This window comes from Mauremys reevesii, linkage group 12 (assembly GCF_016161935.1).
Source record: "Mauremys reevesii isolate NIE-2019 linkage group 12, ASM1616193v1, whole genome shotgun sequence".
Taxonomy (NCBI): Eukaryota; Metazoa; Chordata; order Testudines; family Geoemydidae; genus Mauremys; species Mauremys reevesii.
The window spans coordinates 44,714,057-44,730,604 of NC_052634.1; the positions used below are offsets into that span (position 1 = coordinate 44,714,057).

Here is a 16,548-nt window from a genome sequence, read left to right on the forward strand (position 1 = left end):
AACTGAGGCACCCACACTGTATTCAGAGATATCAGAGGGGTAGCCGTGTTAGTCTGGATCTGTAAAAGCAACAAAGAATCCTGTGGCACCTTATAGACTAACAGACGTTCTGCAGCATGAGCTTTCGTGGGTGAATACCCACTTCTTCAGATGCAAGTCTTGAAGAAGTGGGTATTTACCCACGAAAGCTCATGCTGCAGAACGTCTGTTAGTCTATAAGGTGCCACAGGATTCTTTGTTGTATTCAGAGAAAACATTAAGAACAGCCCCACTTTGTAACACCTGTATACAACTAGTTATACACTTTAAAGGGGTGTAAAATAGTCAAGTATTGTGCTAAACAAAATGATACTCCAAACTGACCACCAAATTTAAGTTGCATGTTTTTCCCTCAGGTGTGGGCTCTGGGGTTGGGCTGGGTATGAGGGTGTCACCGTGCTGGTGGGTGCTCAGGGCTGGGGGTGCAGGTACGGGGGTGGGGCAGGGCTGGGGATAAGGAACTTGGGATGCAGACAGGCTGCCCCAGGGCTAGGGCCAGAGAGGACCCCCGTCCCTGTTACCGGCAGCCGCAAGCTCCAGAGGAGGGACCCATCGTCCCCACCTCCCGCAGCACACTCACTCTGCGCCACAGTCACTGCACATGCTCCTAGGGACTCTCTCAGGTCCAGAAAGCCCACTGCCTTCCCTGTGGTGGGTACCGGGTGTCACGGAGTCCCTGGGCGATGCTCTGGAACTGCTCCCCACCAAGCCAGGCAGGACTTTGGGGAGCCTCCTCTCCTCGGAGCAGACTTTTCTGGGCAAGAAGCTCACACGGCTTCACCTTCCTGGGTCTCTCCTTGGAGCATTCAGCATCCTCTGCCCCTCTGTGCGCTTCCCACAGCGAGCCCGCCCAGGTGGGGTCGTGGGGAAGCCAGAGAGTCCTGCCCCCCCACTTTGCAGTCAGACGTGACTCTCAGCCAGCCAGTAACACAGAGATTTATTCGATGACAGGAACAGGGTGTAAAACAGAGCTTGTAGGTACAGTGAACCGGACCCCTAGGCCGGGTCCATTCTGGGGGCAGTGAGCCAGACCCCCCTTGTCTGCACTTCACGCCTGGTCCCCAGCCAGCTCCAGACTCCCAAGCCCCCTCCAGCCCCCACTCCTCTCTGCTCACCTGATCTCTTTGTCTCCAACACCTTCAGCTGGCACCTTTGCAGGGGAGGGGCTCAGGCCATCAGTTGCCTGGAGACAGGGTTTCGGCCATTCTCTGTGCAGACACCATCACACTGGCCCTCTAGGGCTTTACAACAATCACACCCCCTTATCCCACCATCTAGAGCCTTAAGAAATGCATTGGGGAAACTGAGGCACACAGACAGTATTCAGAGAAAACATTAAGCACATTCCCACTTCGTAACACCTGTATACGACCAGTTACATACTTTGAAGGGGTGTAAAATAGTCAAGTATCGTGCTAAACAAAATGATACTCCAAACTGACCACCAAATTTAAGTTGCATGTTTTTCCCCTCAGGTGAGGATTCTGGGGTGGGGCTGGGGATGAGGGGTTCACAGTGCAGGAGCGTGCTCGGTGCTGGGAGTGCAGGCTTTGGAGTGGGGCAGGGCTGAGGATGAGGAACTTGGGGTGCAGACAGGCTGTCCCAGGGCTAAGGCCAGAGAGGACTCCCCATCACCACCACTGGCAGCAGCAAGCTCCAGGGGAGGGACCCCTCCTCTACCCCTCTGCCCCCACAGCACACACACTCTGCACCACAGTCACTGCACATGCTCGTAGGGCCCCTCTCAGGTCCAGAAAGCTCACTCACTTCCTCTATGATGGGTACTGGATGGGGGGGGTTGCCATCACAGGTGGCCTTCCATGTTGCTGCCCCTCACCATAACTTCACTGTGGATGGGGGATGGGGCTGCCCCTTCCCCAGCATGGGGCAGGGGCAGGGGCAGGGGCGGGGGCGGAATCATAGGGTCAAACACTCACAGAAGCCCCAGCAGCTGCTAAGGTGAGTGATGTCCGTCTCCTGGCCGGAAGTCCCCTTCGTGTCTCCTCCAGGTAGCGGGAGAGGAGGGCTGCCAAAAACGGCAGGGTCCCCTCCCTCCTGAGGTGCTACAGCAGCTAGCACTGCTCTTATGCTGTAGCCCTTAGGCGGCGGCAGCAGCAGCAGCAAGGGAGAGAGACGCGCGCTGCGCACTCTTTACGTTCAGGCAGGGAAGCTCCGGGGTGGAGGGGGGGAAGATGCCATTTCTGGGGGATTGTTCCCAAGCTGCAATACTTTGTGTTCAAACATCTACCAGCTTCCTTGGTGAAAAATAACACCAGGTTTCTTTGCAATATACAAGAAAGAAGGAGTTCTTCTTCGAGTGATTGCTCATATGCAGTCCAGTTAGGTGTGCGCACGCCGTGTGCACGTTCGTCGGAAGATTTTTACCCAAGCAACACTCGGTGGGTCAGATGGGTGCCCCCTGGAGTGGCGCCGCTATAGCGCCAGATATATACCACTGCTGACCCACCCGCCCCTCAGTTCCTTCTAACTGCCCGTGTCGGTCGTTGGAACAGTGGAGCGCGGCTTAGCTGACCTCCACTTCACTAGCTACTCGTAGTTTCTCTCGTTAATTCTTGTATATATAGTTCAGATTTATATAGTTGTAGTTAACTTTATTCGTTTGTAGTATAGTTAGTGTATATAGTTTATACTATACATATGAATGGGTCACAACCTTAGCCCAACCGAAGGCACTGAAACAAACTCAAATGATGCTTCAGCTTCCTCCCTCAGCATCACAAGACCAACACAAAGAAAACTCCCGAGGAACGGGGCTCTGAGCATTGCCAGGTTGTGAGTTCCGTGCCCTCAGGAAGCAGCCAAAATGCTCGAACCCCCACCCGCTTCTCTTGGACCGCTGGCAACATGGTGTTTGCACAGGAGCCGCAAGCCCGTCTTTCCTGTCTTTGTCTATCCCGGCCCCTTCCCCCCAAATGCTTTCATCGGACGCTGGAGGGACCTAAGGACCTGCAGGTTCCCGCACCCACCTCCTAAAGCAAACAGTCCTTCCCTTCTCTGACATTCCTGGAGCCGCACATCCTTGGAAGAGTTTTACCCCAGGGGGTTCTGAGTCCCTGCGAAAGATGTGTCTGGCGGCCGGCGGGGAACTGTCTTCTCTGCCCCTCTTTGGGCGCTGAGAAGCTTTTTCTGAGAAACAGCACCTCCTCCTGGTGGGAGAATCCTAAATTCCACCCTCCCACCCAGGTTTCTCTGAGCAGCTGCTAGATGATTTTCCCACTTCTCTGGTCTAGACACCAGCATCTAACTAGCCTTGGAACGGGCCCTGTTTGCTAGCTGGAGAGCGAAGGAACCAGGAAAGAAGGCAAATGTCAGGAAACGAATCTCAGCACGCAAAGAAACTTCCTTCGCTCTTCTTTTGCACTGTCTGTGCCTTTGCTACCCCTTGAGGCCTAGCCCGACTAGCTCAGTCGGTAGAGCATGAGACTCTTAATCTCAGGGTCGTGGGTTCAAGCCCCACGTTGGGCGTTCCATCTTGCACTCTTCGACATCACTCTCTCCCTTAGAGTCTCAGAGCATAACGGAATCCACTCTTTGTCCTCTCAACCAGCTGAGGCGGTCTCGGACCTTTAGTACATCATGAAGACAAGACACATTGACAATTCCATGGTCCTAAGAGAGTTGAGTCTCTTCTAGCCCAGGCAAGAGAGGGAAAAATAACCTTTCAGAAGCTGATTGCCCCCCTCCCCCTGAGCAGCCATCTAGAGCTTCTCTACTTATTTCTATATCTTCGCCAGCGCTCAGTAGTTGAGATAACTGCTTCTTTCTCAAATCCTCCACCAGCCCTCTTCATTGGGATGGAGATTGCTTAAGGCTGACGATTCCACCACATCTTATTCATCCTCATACATTTCTGTAAGCCCATGGAGAGTAAAACAAGATAGCAACAAAACTGTTTTTTTTTTTTAAAAAGACATGGCCTCAATGTATAACAATACTGGAAATTGTCTTAATATGTTTTCTGTTTCTTTTTCATATCAGTGCTAAAAATAGGAAGGGAACCGTAAGGAAACGAAGAGCTCAGAGCTTGTGTTAACCTCCTTTGAAGACGAACGAATGGCCTCAGTTGGACAGAAAGTAGGCCTAGAAAGTTATGCCCAACCCCAACTGTCATCTCCTGGTGGTCTAGTGGTTAGGATTTGGCGCTTTCACCGCCACGGCCCGGGTTCGATTCCTGGTCAGGGAGTTATCCTCTTCAACAAAAGTCTACCTTGCCTTCCTCGCTTGGAGTTCAACCAGAAGAATGCAACTTCCTGGCCTCTTTCAGAATGCTCGGAAACTCTTTAGAGGCCATGGGGAAAGCAAAGCTTCCAACTACTCCAATATGGCTATCTGCCCCTTAAAGCCCAGCCTCTGCACCCTTTTACACAAATACACTTACTTGTGCAAACAATTTAGTTTTTCCTTCTTACCGAGCCTAACCTAAATTAGAACAACATTGCACTTTGACCCAAGATCTTTTTCTTTTCTTTTCACTTTTCTTGGTGAAACCAAACCAAACCAAACAATCATTTTGGGTCCATCAAAATATTTCACTAAATATAATATTCATCCAAAAACCTTTCACCCAGCGCTATATACAAGTCTTTGGAAGTAACACCCCGGAGAAAGATCATTAAGCTTTTCCATTCCTAAGATCTAGCCGCTGAAGGCTTCTGAGCATGGGCTATGGGCCTTTCACCTCTAGGCCAGTGGTTACCCTCTTGCTCAGGTGACTACTGATGAAAGGCAACGTGGTTTAGTGGCAGATCCATTTCAGCCTCCCCCTTCCAATGTCTACAGGAGGGTGTTTGTTTCGCATTGCATCTAAGAATCAAATCAATTCTCTTGAAACCTCAACCTGGAATCAAGGTGATTGTAGGTCAAGGAAGGAAGGTTTTGTTCATCCTGTTCTAGTAAATGCTCAAAGTTGCGATGCTTCTTGGAGCTTCCAGACACATTGGCCAGAATTTTCAGAAGGTCTCACACCCACCGCTAGGGCCAGATTTGCAGAAGAACTAGGCTCCCAGTTAGGCACTAAAATCTTTAGCCAGATTGTCAAAAAGGCTCAACCTATTTTTCCAAAAGATGAGTTATTTTGGAAAAAAGCTTGTAAAGATTGTGGGTGCTGGTTACTTGTCTATGTGGCCCACACTGCTGGAGTTGGAGGTTCACCATTGTTTTCTCAGAATGCGGTGTCCGTAGTCTGCCTCAGTTCTGGTGTCCATCTTTTATTCTCCTAATAAATTAGCAGGGAGACTAAAACAACATCGGACTCACAGGGCTCCCGGAAACCTGCCGATTTGGCTCACGGTGAAGGTGTATACAAATCATCTGTGCTGTAGAAGGGCTCTGGGAGTTGAAAGAGTTGTGAATTTAACCCTCTAGGTTTCGGGCCTAATCTGAAACTGTTTCAAAACCAATTCCTTAAATAGACCATAGTTTGAAGCATCAGCAATAGGCATCTTACTGAATATATCCAGAGCTTTCCCAGCCAATTTGGCAACCAAAGTTGTCATCTTCCTTTCCCGAATAAGCACTTTGTCTGTCCTCCGGGCAACACGCTTAAAAATCACTACCAGTGTCTCAAAGCAATCAGCTGTGCACATATCCTGCTCGACTACGCCACTGTGATGGGTTCGGTCACAGAGATCCCCTTGGGACTGAAATTACTCGAGCCCGTTTTCCCTGCCAGCTTGGGACTCCAGAACCCTGCCTTGTTGAGCCAGACACCCTAGCCTGCTGCAACACAGACCCAGGCTCTGGGCCACACCCCCAAAGCTGCAGACTTTAACTCAAAACAGCTCAGCACCTGTCTCCAGCACCCAGCTCCCAGTGGGATCCAAAACCCCAAATAAATCCCTTGTACTCTCTATAAAGCTTATACAGGGTAAATTCCTAAATTCTTCACCCTCTAGATCACTGATAGAGAGAGATGCACAGCTGTTTGCTCCCTCAGGGATTAATCACTTCCTCTGGGTTTATTAATAAACAAAAGTCATTTTTATTAAGGTTAAAAAGTAGGAGTGAAGTGATTTCAAGTAATAACAGACAGAACAAAGGAAGTCACCAAGCAAACTAAAACAAAACACGCAAGCCTAAGCCTAATACATTAAGAAACTGATTCCAGGGAATAGCTCACCCTCAGAGGTGTTCCAATCAGCTTCTTTCACAGACTAGACTCCTGCCTAGTCTGGGCCCAATCCTTTCCCCTGCTTCGGTCTTTGTTACTTCCAGCAGACATCTTAGGTTTTCTCATGACTGGCAGGGGTTTTCTCATGACTGGCAGCCCTTTGTCCTGCTTCACCCCTTTATAGCTTTGGCATAAGGCGGGAATCTTTTGTCTCTCTGGGTCCTCACCCTTCCTTCTAAACGGAAAAATACCAGATTTAAGATGGATTCCACTATCGTGGTCTCTGTAAGACCCCCTAGTTTCCATTCTTCCTGGGTTGGCCCACACGTACACAGGAAGGTTTGCAGGTCAATAAACCATTTACAACCAATTGTCAATGGGAGCCGTCAAGGTTTTAAACTGCCATTAGTGGCCCACGCTTTGCACAATTACAATAGGACCTCAGAGTTAGACTTCGTATTTTCAGCTTCAGAGACAAGAATGAGACATGCATACAAATAGGAGGCATATATTCAGTAGGTTAGAACCTTTGTTATGATACCTTACAAGAGACCTTTTGCATCAAGCATATTCCACTTACATCATACTCACACTTATAAGCATCTTTTCATAAAACGTATGGAGTGCAACGTCACCGGGTGCCCTACCTACCCTGCTTTCGCTGCTTCCTGATGGCACAGAATTGACAACAAAAGAGCCAGGCTAGGAGGCTTCTAAAACCGAGAGAGCTGTTCTATCGTGTCCACATCCTCTCAGGAGGTGTCAAACCCCCTCTCTCCGTTTCCATCCCCCAAATCCTATCAGCTCAATGAGTTTTGTCCCTGGAAGAGCCTCGAGGGAGGCAGAAGAAGCGGAGAGGATTGCGTTGGGGGTAAATAAAACAGAGACGAGTTGTTCCTCTTGGGATTTTGGTGTGTTTCCCTGGTGATCCTGACGGAGGAACGGGAAGCATAATTCCATTTTTTTCAATGCCTCGGATTGGGTTCAGCTGGTGAACTCTCTGCTTTTGTTCTCACAGGGGAATGGAGACTGGACCGGTTTCCCACTTTGGACAGAAAGTGGCTTGCCAAAGCCGAGGAGAGCCTGCTTCCTGCCTGCACCGAGTTGACAAACTGGGGAAGCCAAAGCTGAGAGACCCCGTAGACGAAGTCAGAGTGCTATCCGCTCACATGGAGGGGGAGCACAAGCCCTGCCTGGGTTTCTCTGCCCAAATTATAATCAGTTGAGTGATTTTCCTGGACGAGCCTCTAGGTAGGCAGAAGAAGAAGTGAAGAGGGTTGCGATGGGGTAAATGAAAACCGAGGACTCTTCCTCTTGAGATGTCTTTGTCTTGCTCTTGTGATTCTGATGGATGAACCTAAAGCGTCATTTGAGCGTGTTTCAGTGCTTTTCCTCGGGCTCAGGTTGTGATGCTGAGCACAGGGGTTCCTTCACTCTCTCTGCTTGGACCCTCTGTAATGGGGAACGGACCAGCTTTCGAAAGAGCTTAGTGGAGCTGAACGAAAACAGCAGTAAACATCCAGGTTCACCCTAGATTAATCTTTTGTCCCCAATTTTCTTGGGGAAACAAAACAAAAACAAGGTTTTCTTAAGAACTCAACACCCATTCAGGCTCCAAACTCTTTTGCAAGATTTCCACAAGGGCTCAACACCCTGAGTGCTGAGCTAGTTTGGGAAAAAAACCCAAACAAGGCCGGTACCGATTGTGAGTGCTGGCTGCTTGACCCTGTGGCCCACCGTGCGGGAGTTTGAGGTTCTCATTAAGCTAAGTGTCTCTATTCTGCCTCTGTCCTAGTGTCCATCTACTAAGTGAGGGGGGAGATTAGAACACCTCAGAAGGCACAGGGTTGTAGGAAACCTGAAACTTTAGATGAGGGTGATGGTGTCTAAAAACCAGATGTGATGTAGGTGTTGAACGAGAGATGCTGTCTTGGCCTCCTTGAGCGGCTCATACAATATTGAAGAAAAGGAGGGTTGAGAGAGCTGCTTTTGTCCCAGCGTCAGGATGGCCGAGTGGTCTAAGGCGCCAGACTCAAGGCTCTGTCTTTCCCACAACTGGGGCTTCTGGTCTCCTGCAGGAGGCGTGGGTTCAAATCCCACTCCTGACACAACCTCTTGATTCCACCTCAAGAGGTGGCCTGGTTTCAATTGCCCTTGTAACATATTGGAAGAGCCCTTGTTTAGGAGCTTTCTTAGAGTAGCGGCAAGAGAAGTTAGACCTTCGGAATCCATGCGCTCAAAGCACCTAGTTGGGTAAATTCCAGTTTATTCCCACCAGAAAGTTGGCATTGCTTGATCTTGGGCAGGTATGGATGTCAAACATATACAGGTGGAGGAAGAAGGGAGCAGTACAGTAGACACTGATAAAGGGAAGGTAAGACTCTTAGTCTCAGGGTTTGGGCTTGAGCCCTAAACTGGGTGCTCTACGTACTCTGGTTTGGCTGCTTCATGAGGGCACAGAATTGACAACATAGGGAGCAGAGACAGGAGGCAGCTACAACCAAGAGCCCTGTTAGATTGTGTCAACATCCTATCAGGAGGTCTCAAAGCCTCTCTCTCAGTTTGTATCTCAGAAATTCTATCCGCTCCAGGATCTTTCTCCATCAAAGAGCCGCTAGGTAGGCAGAAGAAGAGGTGGAGAGGGTTGCGATGGAGGTAACAAAAGCAGAGAAGAATTGTTCCTCTTGGGATTTTTTGTGTTTCTCTTGTGATCCTGACGGAGGAACCGGAAGCATCATTAGATTTTTTTCTGGCTACTTTCTGTCCAACAGATTAAGTTGGTCCATTGTCCATTCCCCTCAGGGGTTAAGAGCTGGAACCCCTGTGCTCAGGGTCACAACCTTAGCCCAACCGAAGGCACTGAAACAAACTCAAATGATGCTTCAGCTTCCTCCCTCAGCATCACAAGACCAACACAAAGAAAACTCCCGAGGAACGGGGCTCTGAGCATTGCCAGGTTGTGAGTTCCGTGCCCTCAGGAAGCAGCCAAAATGCTCGAACCCCCACCCGCTTCTCTTGGACCGCTGGCAACATGGTGTTTGCACAGGAGCCGCAAGCCCGTCTTTCCTGTCTTTGTCTATCCCGGCCCCTTCCCCCCAAATGCTTTCATCGGACGCTGGAGGGACCTAAGGACCTGCAGGTTCCCGCACCCACCTCCTAAAGCAAACAGTCCTTCCCTTCTCTGACATTCCTGGAGCCGCACATCCTTGGAAGAGTTTTACCCCAGGGGGTTCTGATTCCCTGCGAAAGATGTGTCTGGCGGCCGGCGGGAACTGTCTTCTCTGCCCCCTCTTTGGGCGCTGAGAAGCTTTTTCTGAGAAACAGCACCTCCTCCTGGTGGGAGAATCCTAAATTCCACCCTCCCACCCAGGTTTCTCTGAGCAGCTGCTAGATGATTTTCCCACTTCTCTGGTCTAGACACCAGCATCTAACTAGCCTTGGAACGGGCCCTGTTTGCTAGCTGGAGAGCGAAGGAACCAGGAAAGAAGGCAAATGTCAGGAAACGAATCTCAGCACGCAAAGAAACTTCCTTCGCTCTTCTTTTGCACTGTCTGTGCCTTTGCTAGCCCTTGAGGCCTAGCCTGACTAGCTCAGTCGGTAGAGCATGAGACTCTTAATCTCAGGGTCGTGGGTTCAAGCCCCACGTTGGGCGTTTCATCTTGCACTCTTCGACATCACTCTCTCCCTTAGAGTCTCAGAGCATAACGGAATCCACTCTTTGTCCTCTCAACCAGCTGAGGCGGTCTCGGACCTTTAGTACATCATGAAGACAAGACACATTGACAATTCCATGGTCCTAAGAGAGTTGAGTCTCTTCTAGCCCAGGCAAGAGAGGGAAAAAATAACCTTTCAGAAGCTGATTGCCCCCCTCCCCCTGAGCAGCCATCTAGAGCTTCTCTACTTATTTCTATATCTTCGCCAGCGCTCAGTAGTTGAGATAACTGCTTCTTTCTCAAATCCTCCACCAGCCCTCTTCATTGGGATGGAGATTGCTTAAGGCTGACGATTCCACCACATCTTATTCATCCTCATACATTTCTGTAAGCCCATGGAGAGTAAAACAAGATAGCAACAAAACTGTTTTTTTTTTTAAAAGACATGGCCACAATGTAAAACAATACTGGAAATTGTCTTAATATGTTTTCTGTTTCTTTTTCATATCAGTGCTAAAAATAGGAAGGGAACCGTAAGGAAACGAAGAGCTCAGAGCTTGTGTTAACCTCCTTTGAAGACGAACGAATGGCCTCAGTTGGACAGAAAGTAGGCCTAGAAAGTTATGCCCAACCCCCCCAACTGTCATCTCCTGGTGGTCTAGTGGTTAGGATTTGGCGCTTTCACCGCCACGGCCCGGGTTCGATTCCCGGTCAGGGAGTTATCCTCTTCAACAAAAGTCTACCTTGCCTTCCTCGCTTGGAGTTCAACCAGAAGAATGCAACTTCCTGGCCTCCTTCAGAATGCTCGGAAACTCTTTAGAGGCCATGGGGAAAGCAAAGCTTCCAACTACTCCAATATGGCTATCTGCCCCTTAAAGCCCAGCCTCTGCACCCTTTTACACAAATACACTTACTTGTGCAAACAATTTAGTTTTTCCTTCTTACCGAGCCTAACCTAAATTAGAACAACATTGCACTTTGACCCAAGATCTTTTTCTTTTCTTTTCACTTTTCTTGGTGAAACCAAACCAAACTAAACAATCATTTTGGGTCCACCAAAATATTTCACTAAATATAATATTCATCCAAAACCTTTCACCCAGCGCTATATACAAGTCTTTGGAAGTAACACCCGGAGAAAGATCATTAAGCTTTTCCATTCCTAAGATCTAGCCGCTGAAGGCTTCTGAGCATGGGCTATGGGCCTTTCACCTCTAGGCCAGTGGTTACCCTCTTGCTCAGGTGACTACTGATGAAAGGCACCGGGGTTTATTGGCAGAACAATTACAGCAACCCCCTACCAATGTCTACAGGAGGGTGTTGGTTTCGCATTGCATCTAAGAATCAAATCAATTCTCTTGAAACCTCAACCTGGAATCAAGGTGATTGTAGGTCAAGGAAGGAAGGTTTTGTTCATCCTGTTCTAGTAAATGCTCAAAGTTGCGATGCTTCTTGGAGCTTCCAGACACATTGGCCAGAATTTTCAGAAGGTCTCACACCCACCGCTAGGGCCAGATTTGCAGAAGAACTAGGCTCCCAGTTAGGCACTAAAATCTTTAGCCAGATTGTCAAAAAGGCTCAACCTATTTTTCCAAAAGATGAGTTATTTTGGAAAAAAGCTTGTAAAGATTGTGGGTGCTGGTTACTTGTCTATGTGGCCCACACTGCTGGAGTTGGAGGTTCACCATTGTTTTCTCAGAATGCGGTGTCCGTAGTCTGCCTCAGTTCTGGTGTCCATCCTTTATTCTCCTAATAAATTAGCAGGGAGACTAAAACAACATCGGACTCACAGGGCTCCCGGAAACCTGCCGATTTGGCTCACGGTGAAGGTGTATACAAATCATCTGTGCTGTAGAAGGGCTCTGGGAGTTGAAAGAGTTGTGAATTTAACCCTCTAGGTTTCGGGCCTAATCTGAAACTGTTTCAAAACCAATTCCTTAAATAGACCATAGTTTGAAGCATCAGCAATAGGCATCTTACTGAATATATCCAGAGCTTTCCCAGCCAATTTGGCAACCAAAGTTGTCATCTTCCTTTCCCGAATAAGCACTTTGTCTGTCCTCCGGGCAACACGCTTAAAAATCACTACCAGTGTCTCAAAGCAATCAGCTGTGCACATATCCTGCTCGACTACGCCACTGTGATGGGTTCGGTCACAGAGATCCCCTTGGGACTGAAATTACTTCCGAGCCCGTTTTCCCTGCCAGCTTGGGACTCCAGAACCCTGCCTTGTTGAGCCAGACACCCTAGCCTGCTGCAACACAGACCCAGGCTCTGGGCCACACCCCCAAAGCTGCAGACTTTAACTCAAAACAGCTCAGCACCTGTCTCCAGCACCCAGCTCCCAGTGGGATCCAAAACCCCAAATAAATCCCTTGTACTCTATAAACCTTATACAGGGTAAATTCCTAAATTCTTCACCCTCTAGATCACTGATAGAGAGAGATGCACAGCTGTTTGCTCCCTCAGGGATTAATCACTTCCTCTGGGTTTATTAATAAACAAAAGTCATTTTTATTAAGGTTAAAAAGTAGGAGTGAAGTGATTTCAAGTAATAACAGACAGAACAAAGGAAGTCACCAAGCAAACTAAAACAAAACACGCAAGCCTAAGCCTAATACATTAAGAAACTGATTCCAGGGAATAGCTCACCCTCAGAGGTGTTCCAATCAGCTTCTTTCACAGACTAGACTCCTGCCTAGTCTGGGCCCAATCCTTTCCCCTGCTTCGGTCTTTGTTACTTCCAGCAGACATCTTAGGTTTTCTCATGACTGGCAGGGGTTTCTCATGACTGGCAGCCCCTTTGTCCTGCTTCACCCCTTTATAGCTTTGGCATAAGGCGGAATCTTTTGTCTCTCTGGGTCCTCACCCTTCCTTCTAAACGGAAAAATACCAGATTTAAGATGGATTCCACTATCGTGGTCTCTGTAAGACCCCCTAGTTTCCATTCTTCCTGGGTTGGCCCACACGTACACAGGAAGGTTTGCAGGTCAATAAACCATTTACAACCAATTGTCAATGGGAGCCGTCAAGGTTTTAAACCGCCATTAGTGGCCCACGCTTTGCACAATTACAATAGGACCTCAGAGTTAGACTTCATATTTCCAGCTTCAGAGACAAGAATGAGACATGCATACAAATAGGAGGCATATATTCAGTAGGTTAGAACCTTTGTTATGATACCTTACAAGAGACCTTTTGCATCAAGCATATTCCACTTACATCATACTCACACTTATAAGCATCTTTTCATAAAACGTATGGAGTGCAACGTCACCGGGTGCCCTACCTACCCTGCTTTCGCTGCTTCCTGATGGCACAGAATTGACAACAAAAGAGCCAGGCTAGGAGGCTTCTAAAACCGAGAGAGCTGTTCTATCGCGTCCACATCCTCTCAGGAGGTGTCAAACCCCCTCTCTCCGTTTCCATCCCCAAATCCTATCAGCTCAATGAGTTTTGTCCTGGAAGAGCCTCGAGGAGGCAGAAGAAGCGGAGAGGATTGCGTTGGGGTAAATAAAACAGAGACGAGTTGTTCCTCTTGGGATTTTGGTGTGTTTCCCTGGTGATCCTGACGGAGGAACGGGAAGCATAATTCCATTTTTTTCAATGCCTCGGATTGGGTTCAGCTGGTGAACTCTCTGCTTTTGTTCTCACAGGGGAATGGAGACTGGACCGGTTTCCCAATTTGGACAGAAAGTGGCTTGCCAAAGCCGAGGAGAGCCTGCTTCCTGCCTGCACCGAGTTGACAAACTGGGGAAGCCAAAGCTGAGAGACCCCGTAGACGAAGTCAGAGTGCTATCCGCTCACATGGAGGGGGAGCACAAGCCCTGCCTGGGTTTCTCTGCCCAAATTATAATCAGTTGAGTGATTTTCCTGGACGAGCCTCTAGGTAGGCAGAAGAAGAAGTGAAGAGGGTTGCGATGGGGTAAATGAAAACCGAGGACTCTTCCTCTTGAGATGTCTTTGTCTTGCTCTTGTGATTCTGATGGATGAACCTAAAGCGTCATTTGAGCGTGTTTCAGTGCTTTTCCTCGGGCTCAGGTTGTGATGCTGAGCACAGGGGTTCCTTCACTCTCTCTGCTTGGACCCTCTGTAATGGGGAACGGACCAGCTTTCGAAAGAGCCTAGTGGAGCTGAACGAAAACAGCAGTAAACATCCAGGTTCACCCTAGATTAATCTTTTGTCCCCAATTTTCTTGGGGAAACAAAACAAAAACAAGGTTTTCTTAAGAACTCAACACCCATTCAGGCTCCAAACTCTTTTGCAAGATTTCCACAAGGGCTCAACACCCTGAGTGCTGAGCTAGTTTGGGAAAAAAACCCAAACAAGGCCGGTACCGATTGTGAGTGCTGGCTGCTTGACTCTGTGGCCCACCGTGCGGGAGTTTGAGGTTCTCATTAAGCTAAGTGTCTCTATTCTGCCTCTGTCCTAGTGTCCATCTAATAAGTGAGGGGGGAGATTAGAACACCTCAGAAGGCACAGGGTTGTAGGAAACCTGAAACTTTAGATGAGGGTGATGGTGTCTAAAAACCAGATGTGATGTAGGTGTTGAACGAGAGATGCTGTCTTGGCCTCCTTGAGCGGCTCATACAATATTGAAGAAAAGGAGGGTTGAGAGAGCTGCTTTTGTCCCAGCGTCAGGATGGCCGAGTGGTCTAAGGCGCCAGACTCAAGGCTCTGTCTTTCCCACAACTGGGGCTTCTGGTCTCCTGCAGGAGGCGTGGGTTCAAATCCCACTCCTGACACAACCTCTTGATTCCACCTCAAGAGGTGGCCTGGTTTCAATTGCCCTTGTAACATATTGGAAGAGCCCTTGTTTAGGAGCTTTCTTAGAGTAGCGGCAAGAGAAGTTAGACCTTCGGAATCCATGCGCTCAAAGCACCTAGTTGGGTAAATTCCAGTTTATTCCCCACCAGAAAGTTGGCATTGCTTGATCTTGGGCAGGTATGGATGTCAAACATATACAGGTGGAGGAAGAAGGGAGCAGTACAGTAGACACTGATAAAGGGAAGGTAAGACTCTTAGTCTCAGGGTTTGGGCTTGAGCCCTAAACTGGGTGCTCTACGTACTCTGGTTTGGCTGCTTCATGAGGGCACAGAATTGACAACATAGGGAGCAGAGACAGGAGGCAGCTACAACCAAGAGCCCTGTTAGATTGTGTCAACATCCTATCAGGAGGTCTCAAAGCCTCTCTCTCAGTTTGTATCTCAGAAATTCTATCCGCTCCAGGATCTTTCTCCATCAAAGAGCCGCTAGGTAGGCAGAAGAAGAGGTGGAGAGGGTTGCGATGGAGGTAACAAAAGCAGAGAAGAATTGTTCCTCTTGGGATTTTTTGTGTTTCTCTTGTGATCCTGACGGAGGAACCGGAAGCATCATTAGATTTTTTTCTGGCTACTTTCTGTCCAACAGATTAAGTTGGTCCATTGTCCATTCCCCTCAGGGTTAAGAGCTGGAACCCTGTGCTCAGGGTCACAACCTTAGCCCAACCGAAGGCACTGAAACAAACTCAAATGATGCTTCAGCTTCCTCCTCAGCATCACAAGACCAACACAAAGAAAACTCCCGAGGAACGGGCTCTGAGCATTGCCAGGTTGTGAGTTCCGTGCCCTCAGGAAGCAGCCAAAATGCTCGAACCCCCACCCGCTTCTCTTGGACCGCTGGCAACATGGTGTTTGCACAGGAGCCGCAAGCCCGTCTTTCCTGTCTTTGTCTATCCCGGCCCCTTCCCCCCAAATGCTTTCATCGGACGCTGGAGGGACCTAAGGACCTGCAGGTTCCCGCACCCACCTCCTAAAGCAAACAGTCCTTCCCTTCTCTGACATTCCTGGAGCCGCACATCCTTGGAAGAGTTTTACCCCAGGGGGTTCTGATTCCCTGCGAAAAGATGTGTCTGGCGGCGGGGAACTGTCTTCTCTGCCCCCTCTTTGGGCGCTGAGAAGCTTTTTCTGAGAAACAGCACCTCCTCCTGGTGGGAGAATCCTAAATTCCACCCTCCCACCCAGGTTTCTCTGAGCAGCTGCTAGATGATTTTCCCACTTCTCTGGTCTAGACACCAGCATCTAACTAGCCCTTGGAACGGGCCCTGTTTGCTAGCTGGAGAGCGAAGGAACCAGGAAAGAAGGCAAATGTCAGGAAACGAATCTCAGCACGCAAAGAAACTTCCTTCGCTCTTCTTTTGCACTGTCTGTGCCTTTGCTAGCCCTTGAGGCCTAGCCTGACTAGCTCAGTCGGTAGAGCATGAGACTCTTAATCTCAGGGTCGTGGGTTCAAGCCCCACGTTGGGCGTTTCATCTTGCACTCTTCGACATCACTCTCCCTTAGAGTCTCAGAGCATAACGGAATCCACTCTTTGTCCTCTCAACCAGCTGAGGCGGTCTCGGACCTTTAGTACATCATGAAGACAAGACACATTGACAATTCCATGGTCCTAAGAGAGTTGAGTCTCTTCTAGCCCAGGCAAGAGAGGGAAAAAATAACCTTTCAGAAGCTGATTGCCCCCCTCCCCCTGAGCAGCCATCTAGAGCTTCTCTACTTATTTCTATATCTTCGCCAGCGCTCAGTAGTTGAGATAACTGCTTCTTTCTCAAATCCTCCACCAGCCCTCTTCATTGGGATGGAGATTGCTTAAGGCTGACGATTCCACCACATCTTATTCATCCCTCATACATTTCTGTAAGCCCATGGAGAGTAAAACAAGATAGCAACAAAACTGTTTTTTTTTTAAA

At 48.8% G+C, this 16,548-nt stretch overlaps 7 non-coding genes and 1 pseudogene across 7 annotated transcripts; 7 read left to right on the forward strand and 1 right to left on the reverse strand.

The window, feature by feature from the left end:
* LOC120375436 overlaps nt 1–16,548 on the reverse strand; it is a 648,226-nt pseudogene that overhangs the window by 332,934 nt on the left and 298,744 nt on the right.
* TRNAK-CUU lies at nt 3,453–3,525 on the forward strand. Its single transcript has one exon. It is a non-coding gene; the product is annotated as a tRNA-Lys (tRNA).
* On the forward strand, nt 4,171–4,243 carry TRNAE-UUC. Its single transcript has one exon. It is a non-coding gene; the product is annotated as a tRNA-Glu (tRNA).
* Nucleotides 8,169–8,277, forward strand: TRNAL-CAA. Its single transcript has 2 exons — nt 8,169–8,206; nt 8,232–8,277. It is a non-coding gene; the product is annotated as a tRNA-Leu (tRNA).
* Nucleotides 9,749–9,821, forward strand: TRNAK-CUU. Its single transcript has one exon. It is a non-coding gene; the product is annotated as a tRNA-Lys (tRNA).
* On the forward strand, nt 10,469–10,541 carry TRNAE-UUC. Its single transcript has one exon. It is a non-coding gene; the product is annotated as a tRNA-Glu (tRNA).
* On the forward strand, nt 14,460–14,568 carry TRNAL-CAA. Its single transcript has 2 exons — nt 14,460–14,497; nt 14,523–14,568. It is a non-coding gene; the product is annotated as a tRNA-Leu (tRNA).
* TRNAK-CUU lies at nt 16,036–16,108 on the forward strand. Its single transcript has one exon. It is a non-coding gene; the product is annotated as a tRNA-Lys (tRNA).